At 44.1% G+C, this 13,097-nt stretch overlaps 1 protein-coding gene and 1 non-coding gene across 2 annotated transcripts in view; both read left to right on the forward strand.

Annotated features, from left to right (window-relative positions):
* Positions 1-13,097, forward strand: part of Caln1 (calneuron 1) — a 421,108-nt gene that overhangs the window by 347,610 nt on the left and 60,401 nt on the right. The window lies entirely within an intron of this gene.
* On the forward strand, positions 10,630-10,737 carry LOC131898705 (U6 spliceosomal RNA). Its single transcript, XR_009376010.1, has one exon. It is a non-coding gene; the product is annotated as a U6 spliceosomal RNA (small nuclear RNA).

The following is a 13,097-nucleotide window of genomic DNA, read 5'->3' on the forward strand; positions in this document are numbered from 1 at the left end:
TACCCACACTTTGGATGAACAAGACTTTGATCACTTGTTTGTAATGCATCGATACTTTAGATTACCCTGTCTTATGTCATATACTTTTCTAGACACTGAGGATAAAACTGTTAAGCATCAACTAAATGTTGTCTGGTGGAATGTTTGCCTGGCATGCGTGAAGCCCTGGGTTCAATTCCCAGCAAAAGGCAAACTAGGTGTGGTAGTACACACCTGTAATCCCAGCCAGCACTTGGAAGATAGAGGCAGGAGGATCAGGTGTTTAAGTTCCTCCATAATAAGCTCAAGGACATCCTGAGATATATGAGATCCTGCTGTAAGAAACTGGGAGAGAGAAAGAGAAAAGAAGGGAAGGAGAGGCCAAGGGGAAGAATGCTAACAGATGTGTGTGTGTGTGTGTGTGTGTGTGTGTGTGTGTGTCTGTCTTGGATAATTCCTGAATTTAAAGGACAGCTGGGGACACACAGCCACAGACAGGCAGAGCAGAGTGCACTTGAGAGTAATGAGGAAGTAATCATGTTCCTCCCGAGCCGGAATACAAGCTGGCAGAGGGAATAGAATTGACCCAAGGAGAACGCTCTAGAATGTAGAATTAGCACCATGTCAGGCTAATTTTTCCCCCAAGTCTCACCTTAACATTGATGAGCACGATTTAAGGATCAAACTAATCAACCTTGAGCAATTGTGGGGAAATGTAAGAATCTTGAATCCCTGCTTTTCTCAGATCTAGCTCGTGGTACATAGATGTTTGTAGCCAAACACATGGTGTTCCTCAGTCAAATTCTACTTCTACATTCCACTTAGCAGAATGGCACGGAGTTCTGACTCAGGTCTCATCCCTAGGGGACTATAGGAATCAGTGGTACCCAGAGTGCCACAGAGGTTGCCATGGTTGTTGTCTTGCCCTTTGCTGCTGCTGCTGCTATGTTGCCTCTTTGGCATCCCTTGGACCCTGCTGGTCCTCAGTGCATCTTTTCCATTTGTTCTCTGAGCCTGAGAACTGATCATCCTGGTTATTCCCCTGCTACTTCTGGGAAGATAACCGAGGGAGGGACCAGGTTATCAGAACATTCAGAAACCTCACAAAGCTCTGTGCCCCTTCAGCATAGGAGACTAGTGGCTCCCACCTTTAATCCCAGCACCCAAGAGACAGAAGCAGGTAGACTTCTGGGAGTTTGAAGCCAGCCTGGTCTCTGTAGTGAGTTCTGGGAGAGCCAAGGCTATGCAGAGAGACTTTCAAAAACTAACAAACAAAACATTTTTATTGCATTTATTCATCCAGGCATTCACGGAAATGGCACACATGTCACAGACCACACGTGGAGGTCATGTGCCAACTTGTAAGAACTGGTTCTTGTCTTCCATTATGTAGACCCAGGGGTCAAATTCAGATCATCAGGCTTTGTGACGGGTGCTGTCTCACTACCCTTCCATTCTTGTGTGTGTGTGTTTTCAAGTTCATGTGGAGGCCAGGGGACAACCTCGGATGTCATTCCTCAGGCGCTGGCCAGAGTTTTGTTGTTGTTGTTTTTCATTTGTTTGTTTGTTGAGACAGGGTCTCTCACTGGCCTGCAGGCTGCAAAGTAGCCCAGGATGTCTGGCCAGCAAGCTTGAGGGATCTGCCTGTCTCTGCCTCCCTAGTGCTGGGATTACAAACAAGCGCCATGATGCTTAGCTTTTTTGTTTTTAACATGGGTTTTAAGGATCAAACTGAGGTCCCGTGCCTTATCCGATGAACTGTCTTCCCAGCCCCTGACTTCCCACTGCTGGAAAGCACCTCTCACCCTCTCTAAACAAGATCCTGCCTCTCATACATCTTACAGGAGAATTTGGGTAGGTTATCCTATGAGCGCCCCACCATCACATTTGATGTACTGAAATTAGTCAGCATGGCCCCAAGACATGGTGTCCCTTACTCTGAGCACAGAGATAACATTATTCTAACGGTGGGAGGGTGCAAGTTTTTCCAATTGTGATTCGTTTAAGTGTCTTATGTTATTACATAATTCTCAGACTGAACAAATACATTCTTGAAGTAAAGCAGCTCTTTTTTTGTCTTTTTTTATCCTTTAATTTTCTTTTAACTCTTTTATCAAATGATTGCATGCTCAGATCTTTCGGGTCACACTTAGGTAATGAAAAGGTCCTCTGTGGGCCAGCAAGATGGCTGCCAAGGATCCACATGATGGAGAAAGAGAACCTACATCCAAAAGTTGTCATGTGACCTCAACACACGTGGCCTGGCACTCAAATGCCTGCTGGCGTTCACGAGCAGCATATGTCCACAGTAAAGAGAAGGAAGTTCTTTGTCAGGCTGGGGAGCTGTTGGCTCAGTTGATAAAGTGCTGGCCACACAAGCGTGAGAACCTGGGTTTGATCTCTAGCATGATGTGGGAACAAAAGCCAGACATGGTGGTGCGCACTTGTGATCCGAGCATAGGGGAGGGGAAGACAGGGGGTGGGGCACTGGGACTCACCTGGCCCGCTAGAGGTCCTGAGTTCAATTCCCAGCATCCACATGGTGGCTCAGAACCATCTGTAATGAGATCTAGTGCTCCCTTCTGGCCTGCAGGGATACACACAGACAGAACACTGAAATAAATAAATAAATAAATAAATAAATAAATAAATAAATAAATAAATAAATAAATCAATCTTTAAAAAAATTAAACAAAGTAGTTGGCTCCTGAGAATGATACCAAGGTTGATCACACACACACACACACACACACACACACACACACACACACACACACAGAGAAATGACATATGAACATACACATATATACATATTGCACAGAAGCATACACTTGAAGGTACTCAACACACAAAAACACACATAAATGAACACACACACACACATGAACACACACCAGCACACATACTCTTTGCTGTGATCACTTGATGTGTGTCATGAGCAAAACTGCATGTTGAACAGGCACCCACTGCCGCCACCATCCCCTCCCTTCCCCAGTTGGTTTGAAAGGGCTTGCTTGACTAGTTTCTCTTTCCTCCTCAGTTCTCCTGCCCTCCCTGAAGCCCCCACACCTGTGGGTTCCATATCACCCATCCCAGGGACAGGGACAGGAAAGGTGGTCATCATTCTTAGTCACTGAACCGCTGTGAGGATCCAGTGTCCCTGCTCTCTACACTTGGCAGATGGTTAAGGTCACCTCTTTCTCACTGGGGTATTTCCATTCCTTCAGTGACACTCGATACCCTTCATTCACTCAGGACTGCTCAACAGCAGCCTCCTTCATCCAGTAAAAAGCTACCTTCATCCCAGCCAGTCACCTCCCTCTACTGCAACCTCTAGAGATTTGGTGCCACCCACAGCTTCCCCCTGAGGTTCATGGTTCCTTCTCAGTGATGCTCTGGAGAGTCCCACCTGAGAGGTCTCATTGGTTCATGGAAAATTCACCTTGTCCTACTATGATGATTTTATGCTGAAATGTGTTCTTCTGAGAGCTGGGGCTCAGACAGCAGAGTTCTTGCCGAGCATGTGTGAGGCCCTGGGTTCGATCCGATCCCTAGTATGGTGGGGCATGGTGGCACACACCTGTTAATCCCATCACCTGGATCAGAAGCTCAAGGTCATCCTCAGCTACATAGCAAGTTCCAGGACAACATGAGCTGTAGAGAATATATAGATATATAGATATAGATTAGATAGATATACCTTGAGCTATAGAGAATACATACACACACACACACACACACACACACACACACACACATACACCTTTAAAATGTGTCCTATTTTGGTTAAAGAATTATGAGGTCACCCTAGGTCTTTCTCACAATTTCTAGGAGTAAAGAGCACCCAACACATTCCTTTCTCTTTTATGGTGAACACTTAGCAACCAGGCAGAAGTGAAGTCTCAGCAGGCTCTGCCTCTGAGCTGCAGTCCCGCAAGACTGTGTTTGAGAGGAGGCCTGGGTGTTCTCCTTTGCTCTACTTTATTATAAAGATTCTTTCCAATAGGCTCCAGTGCTAAACTTCTCTGGAAACACCCTCATAGCTACACTTAGAAGTGTATCTCCCAGGGGACTCCAGAAACACCCTCATAGCCACACCCAGAGGTGTATCTACTCCCAGGGGACTCCAGAAACAACCTCATAGCCACACCCAGAGATGTATCTCCCAGGGGACTCCAGAAGCACCCTCATAGCCACACTCAGAAATGTATCTTTCAATGGACTCCAGAAGCACCCTCATAGCCACACCCAGAGGTATATCTCCCAGGGGACTCCATAGCCTGTAAAACTGATAACCAAGATTAACGTCACATTAACATGAAAATAACTGGCATTTTTTTACATTTATTTATTTTGTGTATGTGGGGGGAGTAGTACACTTGTGCAACTGAACACAAGTTGAGGTCAGAGGACAACTTTCAGGAGTTGTTTCTCTCCTTCTACTATATGGGTCTTGGGAACCAAACTCAGACTGTTAGTCATGGTGGCAAGTACTTTTACCTGCCGAGCCATCTCTCCCCTCAATAACTGGAATTTTTTTAAAAAAAATGATGTTCAGTCTTTTTCTCTGAGAATAAATGCTCCTTTATTTCTCCATCAATTATGTTTTTATTGTTGCCATTTTTCATAATGTCAACTTCCTTGCCAATTTATTCACAGTAATTTATAGTTTTAGCTCATGATATTAAGTAATTTTTCCATTGTACCTCTGTGCTTTTGTTTCTAAAATTGAGAGAAAATGTAAGGGAAACTAAGTATTTGTGTTATATTTTGCCACTTTATTATCTTACTCAAATGCCATGCTTTAGTGGTGACATTTTAAACAAAAGCGTAGTTATATTTTAGGGGAGCGGGATTGTCTGTTTGGTTGGGGTTCTTTTTTTGTTTTTTGTTTTTTGTTTTGTTCTTGTTGGTTTGTTTGTTTTTTTTCCCCCTGAGACAGGGTTTCTCTCTGTAGATCCAGCTATCCTGGAACTCACTCTGTATACCAGGCTGGCCTCGAACTCAGAGACCCTCCTGCCTCTGAGGCTTAAAGGGGCATGCCACCACGTGTGCCCAGCTTACAAAAGCATAGTTTTATGTCTTCTCCTGTCTTTCTGCTCTCTTGGTTTTTGTTGTGTTCCAGGTTCCTTTCTGTTGCTATGACAAACACCATGACCGAAAGCAACTTGGAAAAAGAAAGGGTTTATTTGGCTTACACTTCAGGTCACAGTCTCTTACTGAGAGAATTCAGGGAAGGGACTCAAGAAGGAGTTAGCAGCAGAAACCATGGAGGGACATTGCTTACTATCTTGTTCTCTGGCTCATGTTTATCTTTCTTATACAGCCTAGGACCACCTGCCCAGGGATTGATACCACCCATAGTGGACTGAGCCCTCCTACATCAATTAACAATCAAGACAATCCCACACAGAGATGTCCATAAGCTAATCTGATCTGGGCAAGTCCTCAACTGAGACTCCCTTTTCAGGTGACTCTAGGTTGTATGTATCAAGTTGATAGTTAAAGCCAACTAGGACATGCTTCTAATAAATATTAGAACCTCCAGATATCACTGAAAATAGAAACAGCAAATTGAAATTGAACCTGCCTAGCTCCTATTCAATTTGAAGTAGTGGGTAAGACTTGCTTCCAAGCCTGATGACCTCTATTCAATCCTTGGTACCCATATTGTAGAAGGAAAGAACAGAACCCCACAGGTTGTCCTCTGCCCTTCATATGTTCTCCATGGCATGTACACTTCCCCCTAAACACACACACACACACACACAGTGCACAGACACAAAACAAATTAATAAACACATTTTAAAAACTCTTAAGTAGTATCATTTCCCCTATGGAATAGAATCTCAAGAAATGACAGTTGGGTTTCTGTATCTGTGGGTTCTGTATTCATAGGTTCAACCAACCATGTATCAAATATATTCAGAAAATATAATTATGTCTGTACTCAACGTGCACAGGCGTTTTTTCCCCCTTGTCATTATTCCCTAGACAATATGGTATAGCAGCTATTTGCATTGCATTTACATTGCATTAGCTGTAATAATACAGAAGTAATTTAAAGCATATGGGAGGGGATGCGCTCCGCAAGATAATTCACACCATTTTGTATAAATAAGCGTCCTCTGGGACTGGGAAGAAGGCTCAGCAGTTAAGAGCACCTGCTGCTCTTCCAGATGAGTTTAGTTCCCAGCACCCAGGTTGGGTGGATTACAGCCACTTGAAACTCCAGATCCATGGAATCCAATACCCCTTCCTGGACTACTTGGGCACACACACTCATGTGTACAGATCCTCCTCCTCCTACACACACACACACACACACACACACACACACACACACTTAAAAATAAAACACATCTTTTATTGGAGAAGGAAGCATCATCATAGTAGGTATCCACAAGTGCTTCTGAGGCACTCTCCCATGGATACAGAGGGATGCATCTATTCTATCCTCCTCACAAAGTAGGCAGCATGGTGAGTCTCTGAGTCTACTGTGTGTTCATGTTGTAGATTTCTGGGCTCAGCCTGCCAGGGTTCTGAACCAGGGGATCTAGAGAAGAGCCTAGGGATGCTCATTTCAATAAGTATCACATGGGATGAAACTCAGTGGGAGAGCATTGGCCAGTTGTGTGTATGGAGACCCTGGTTTGGTCCACAGCACCACTAAGAAGGACCACCAGTGGCTGGTTTATTTTAAATTGTATCACATTCATTTATTTGTGTCTGTATTTGTGTGTCTGTGTTTGTATTATTTCTCTGAGAGTGCACTTGCGCTACAGTCAAGAAGAACTTGCAGGCCCATTGGCCCTCTCCCTCCACTGAGTCCTGGGGATTGGACTCAGGTCATCAGGCCTGGTTGTAAGTGCCTTTACCTGGTCAGCCATCATGCCGGCCTTGCTTTGGCACCTTGAGAAAATTTGTTGAGGTGTGTTTGATGAGAAACCACTGGTCTTAGAGGGAAATATTTGGATTTTAATCCCAGCCCGGTAGCTTCAGATTTCCAAATTTCTTGTGTGTGTGTGTGTGTGTGTGAGTGACTGAGAGAGAGAGAGAGAGAGAGAGAGAGAGAGAGAGAGAGAGAGAGAGAGAGAGAGAGAGTGTGTGTGTGTGATGTGTTTGTACATGTATGCCATAGTGCACATGTAGAGGTCAGAGGAGAATTCAGGTTTCAGACCTCGCCTTCCTCCGTGTTAGAGACAGGGTCTTTTGTTTGTTGCTATGTGTACCACCAGGCTAGCTGGCACATGAGCCTCTGAGGATTCTCCTCACTCGCCCTCCCATCCATACCCCACTTTTTTCCCATGGATTCTGGGGATTCAAATTCAGATCTCCACTGAGCCATCTCCCCAGCCCAGACTTTTGACCTTTCATTCTCATATGCACCCTCTAGGCAGGGCCACTAACTACTCTCTTTATTTCTGCTGGTGTCCGTGAAGAAGATAACCGATAGGCAAGTGTCCTAGTTAGCTTTACTTGCCAACTTGACACAGCCTAGAGTCATCTGAGAGGAGAGCCTCAGTTAAGGACTGGACTGGATCAGACTGCCCTGTGGATATGACTGTGAAGGATTGTCTTGACTTGAGTATTAATTGGTGTGGAGGATCCAGCCCACTGTGGGCAGCACCATCCCTAGGCAGGTGGGCTTAGGCTATATGAAAAATGTTGTTGAGCATGTGAGTAAGTCTGACAGCAAGCCAGTAAGCAGCATTCCTTCACGGTTGCTGCCTCCAGATTCTAGTCTTGAGTTCCTGCCCTAATTGAGCTTAGTGATGGACTAGGACCGGAAAGTGTAAACCAAACCAACCCTTTATGCCTCAAGTTGCTTTTGGCCATAGTGTTTTATCACGCAACGGGATGAAATTACAATAGCAAGCAACCCCTGACCACATTGTGAGTGTCCACAGTAAAAGTTGTTACAAACCTTGCCCATCTCTATGGGAGATTTAGAAGTACTCTCCAAACTCCTCCAGTTACTTTTATTAAAAACCAAGTAAGGAGCCTGGAGACGTCAGCAAGGAAGAGTTCGTGATCAACAGTCTTTTGGTAGACAGACTATAAAAACTCAGCAATCTGGTACACTTAATGAAAGGATGACATTAACTGTCTCTAATGACACAATTTTTGTGACATAATTTAATATAGAAAAGTGACATTTCATGTTTCAGGGAAACAGTGCGTTTTGTAATAAATTAAGGCAAGGATGTAGAGAGAACCGAGAACAAATTCTGAAAATATTTAAAATTGAGAACGATGGGGCCCACAAGATGTCTCAATGGGTAAAGCTCCTACCACCAAGTCCGAGGGCCTGAGTTCAGTCTCCAGGACAACATGGTGGAAGGAGAGGATTGACTCCCACAAGTTATCCTCTGACCACTATACAACATGTACCACATGGTGTTCACACACACACACACACACACACACACACACACACACACACACTAACTTAAATAACTCTAATGACAAAATTAAAATAAAAGCAAATGTTGGCTCTTAAAATGTTACTCAGGGTAAAGAGCATCCATTCAGCAAATACTTACCAAGTACCCAAGGCACAGCAAAATAAGTCTTGTCCTGTGAACTTTTATATTCTAAGGAAGGGGATACGTTCTCTATTAATATCATTTTCAGAAATAACCAACTTCTGAATGCGCCAAAGGGTAGAAAAATACGTTATAGAGTTGATGAGAACAGTACAGTGACCACAAGCTACATATAACTAAAAGCTCAATGCAAATTGATTAGCATTAACCAATTGGAAAAGTTGATGAGTTAGAGGTGTAAGGTGGGGGAGAAATGCCTTTCAGGGAAACGACTTCATCTCTTGTTAGAGAAGGGAATCCACTAGAGAGCTCTGAGGAGAATGATGTAACTAGACACAGACTACCAGGACCACTCTAGCTGTCAGGTGATATGTAGACTAAGAGAGACCCTGGGAGGAAACAGGAGACCCATCAGGACATCATTGACAATAGTTGAAATGGGAGCTGATGGTGACTTGGACCAGCCTAGTGTCAGGAGACTTTCCCTGAGGAGATATGACACATACATAGCTACTGACCTTAGAACCACAACAGCCCAAAGCAGTGATGACACCAAAGTCTAGTTTGATGAACCAATGAGTTTATTGGGGTTCCTGGTGGGAGTGTGGGTGAAGAGTTACTTACAGGAGCAGGGATGACTTCAAGGCAGCTGCATCACTGAGAAGCCCACCTCACTCATGAAAGCTGCATCCCTGGAAGCTTCATGCATGACCTGCAGCAGCTTAGCTTGTTGGAATCTCCTACCCAGCTGTCATTTACTGCTTCTATAACCTTGAGATGGCCCTCAGGAATCATCTATTAAGTTCCAGCTTCACTGGATTTGGGGCATTTGCTCCCTTCCCGAGTCCCATGGGCTTCCATCCTCCCTCCAGGAAAGAATATTTCAATTCTGGGGAAATTGGTCCAGCACACAGAGTAGTAATGAGGTAGGGGGAAATGACCAGATGTTGGATACATTTTGAAAGAGATAAGAGTGTCTAACAGAGGTGAGTCATGGCTGAACTAAACTAAAATTGAAAATTTGCATCTGAGCAACTGGGGAGATGGACTTGGCATTCACTGAGATTCCTGGACTTGGTAAGAAAAACTAGAAGTCCAATGTAGCCTCTATTGGTTACTTTTCTTATTGCTGTGACCAAATACTTGACATGAAGCCACTTACGGCAGGAGAGGTGGTTTGGGTTCATGGTTAGAGGGGATATAGTCCACCATGGTGGCTGTGGTAGGAGACCATGCTCACATCCATTTGGATCAGGAATCAGAGAGAGGGCCAGAAACTAAGCTGGGCTATAAACCTCAACTCTTCTCCCAACCACAGTGACCTACTTCTTCAAGCTAAAGCTTGCACAACCCCTAAAACAAATGTTTTGGTTCCTTTTGGAACCAAATGTTCAAACCCATGAGCCTCTGAGGGAGCATTTCACGTTCAAACCACAACACAGAGCATGCTAAGATTGGAATGGAATGCCTGTTAGATATTGCATTCATTGTTTTTTTTAATTGCTGCAATAAAAACAGTTTAAAGAAGGAAGGGTTTATTTGGGCTCACAGTTTGAAGGTACAGTCAGTCACGGTGGGGAAAGCATGGCAGCAGGAGCCTGAGGCAGCTGGTCACATGGCATCCACAGTCAGGAAGCAGAAAGAAATGAATGCTGATGCTAAACTCACTTTCTCCTTTTCATTGAGTTCAAGACCCTAGTAAATGAAACTGGTGATGTCAAAATTCAGGGTGGATCTTCCCATCTCAGTGAACTCCAGTTTAGAAGATCCCTTATAGACATGCCCAATGGTGTGTCTCTTTGGGGATTCTAGATCCTGTCAAGAAGATAGTCAATATTGGCCATCAATATTGTCTATCTCTCAATATTGACCATCAGTATTGACAATCACAGACATCAAAGTGGACAATTTGAGGAGACAATGAGAAACACAAGTCTGGAATTTATAGAGTAAAGGTTCCAGCCAAAGGTACACCTTCCATGTGCTCCTGAACTTCAACCATGGGGCTGGAGCAGATTGCTCTGCAAGTGAGAGGACATTGGAAACAGAAGCATTCTATACACCTACCTGACAAATAGAGACACCATCAAAAGAGACAGTCATGCTCACTCTGGTGACAGCACATATACTAAAGTTGGAACCAAACAGAAAGTTAGCATGGCCCCTATGCAAGTATGACACACAAATCCATGAAGCGGTCCATACTCAAAAAGAGAGAGTAGCAGGAGGCCCAGAAGTGTGATGTCCTGTGCAAGGAAGGAGTTTCAGGTACCCAAACTCCCCAAGGTCAGATTACCATACCAGCTTCCTGAGTTTCAGGAAGTGCAAGTGCACACCTGTTATCCTGGCTCACTTGTCAGTACCGTCCCTTCTGATTCTCAGCATTCACGTGGCAGTTAAAATAGATTGCTACCTACTGACAAGTTAAAGAACAAACGAACCGTTGCAAATCGCCACGGAGTTGATTGATGACCTTGACTAAGAGTTCTGGGTGCCATGATGAACCGCATGTGTGAGCGACCTGGAGAAGAGATTCTTCAGACAGTAAGCGCCATGAGTTCTTGGGGGTGAATTTAGCTGTTAAGGTGAGACAAAAGGCAGGATGGGAAGGGACATGGGGTGAAGATGAGTTTAGATTTCTATTTTCGTTCTTGAAATGGAAGAAAAATGACAGCTCATTTGTATGCTGATGGGGAAGATCCAGCAAAGGGGAGAACTGATGGTGTGAGGAAGAAAAATGAGCTCCAGAGAAACAAGCGAGGCTGGGTTGCAGCTCACAAGGAAGACTTGTTCTAGCAGGGTGTAAAGAAGGAAGGTAAAGTGCTGTCTTGGGAGCTTGGTCCTTGCTGTAGTTTGGATGTATTTTGCACTACATATAAGAGTTCACAGTGTTGCTATGAGAAGGTCAATGGAACCCCGTTTTCTCTGCTATAACATAATACCTGATGTTTTGTTTTGTATAAAGAAGAAAGGTATATTTAGCTCATGCTTTTGGTGGAACAAAATTCAAAATTAGGAAGCCCCTCCCCCCATATCACACTATTGTGGGTGGCATCGTGATGAAAGCTTGTACAAGATGGAGAGACCATGTAGCAAGAGAAGCCAAAAAGAAGAAAGGCATCAGCATTGCTCTTTTTAGTATTTACTTATTCAGGGCTATAGATATATCTTAACGAATAAGAGGATGTCCTGCTCTTGCACAGGATCCAAGTTTGGTTCCCACCACCCATGTTGGGCAGCTCACAACCCCCCGAAACTCTTCTTTTGGGGAATACATGCCCCTCTTCTGGCCTCTGTGGACACCTGCACTCATGGGCACCTGCCCACATACAGACACACCAGTATAATAAAATGATTCTTTAAAAATAAGAGTTGATTGTACATGTGAGAAGGAAGAGAGAAAGAGACACACACACAGACACACACACACACACACACACACAGAGAGAGAGAGAGAGAGAGAGAGAGAGAGAGAGAGAGAGAGAGAGAGAGAGAGAGAGAGAGAGGAGAATGTACATGCTGTGGCATATATATGGAGGTTAGAAGGCAACTTTCAGGTGTCAGTTTGTAACCTCCACCTTGTTGGAGCTGGGTCTCCTGTTATTTTTTCTGCTGCATTACATATTTAAGTCTAGCTGGACCACACTCCTCCATGATTCTCCTGTTCCTTGATATGGGCTACAAGGATCTGGGCAAATGTTCTTACCTGCTGAGTCGTCTCCCCATCCTTAGTCTTACTGTCTATTTAATGTTTTGTCGCATTTGTTTGTTGGCTTATGTGCTTACTTATTTTCTTAGTTGTGTTGGGGGAACTGCAGCAGCATGTGTGTAGAGGTCGGAGGATAAGTGGCTGGAGTTGGCTCTCTCCACCATGTGGGTCTTCATGGTCAAGTTTGAATAGCCAGAACTTTTACCCATTCTTGCTCTTTTATGTGAATTTACCTTCTGCATGAAGCTCTCTCCAGAGAGTGGTGCACTCTATTTTTTAAGCGCCTGCCACCAGGCCCCACTTCTTTGTCTCCCCCTTTTCCTATTTATTTATTTATTTATTTATTTACTTACTTACTTACTTACTTACTTACTTACTTACTTATTTTTGGTTTTTCAAGACAGGGTTTCTCTGTGTAGCTTTGCTCCTGTCCTGGGTCTCACTCTATAGACACTCTATAGGCTGGCCTCAAACTCACAGAGATCCACCTGGCTTATCTTACAAAGTTGCAGGTCTGCATAGACTTTTCTTTTTTTGCTTTGGTTGACGTCCCCCATCCATCGTTCCCGTCATCTTCCTGCCCTTCATCTCCACTTAAACATTTCTATGTCAAATATTCTATTCTCCATCCCCCACCTCCCTCCCTTAAGCCTCTTGGTTTTCCTCTCATTGGCCCCTTTATAGCTTCCTGGCCTCCCACAAGAATACACATATATCAAAATTAGAAGCTAGGATTCACATATAGGAGGTCACCTGTGGTGAATGTCTTTCTGAGCCTGGGGTCAACTCACTTAATGTAATGTTTCCAGTTTCTTCCATTTCCCAGCAAAATTCATAATTTCCTTTTTCCTTACAGCTGA

Source organism: Peromyscus eremicus, chromosome 23 (genome assembly GCF_949786415.1).
Source record: "Peromyscus eremicus chromosome 23, PerEre_H2_v1, whole genome shotgun sequence".
Classification (NCBI taxonomy): Eukaryota; Metazoa; Chordata; class Mammalia; order Rodentia; family Cricetidae; genus Peromyscus; species Peromyscus eremicus.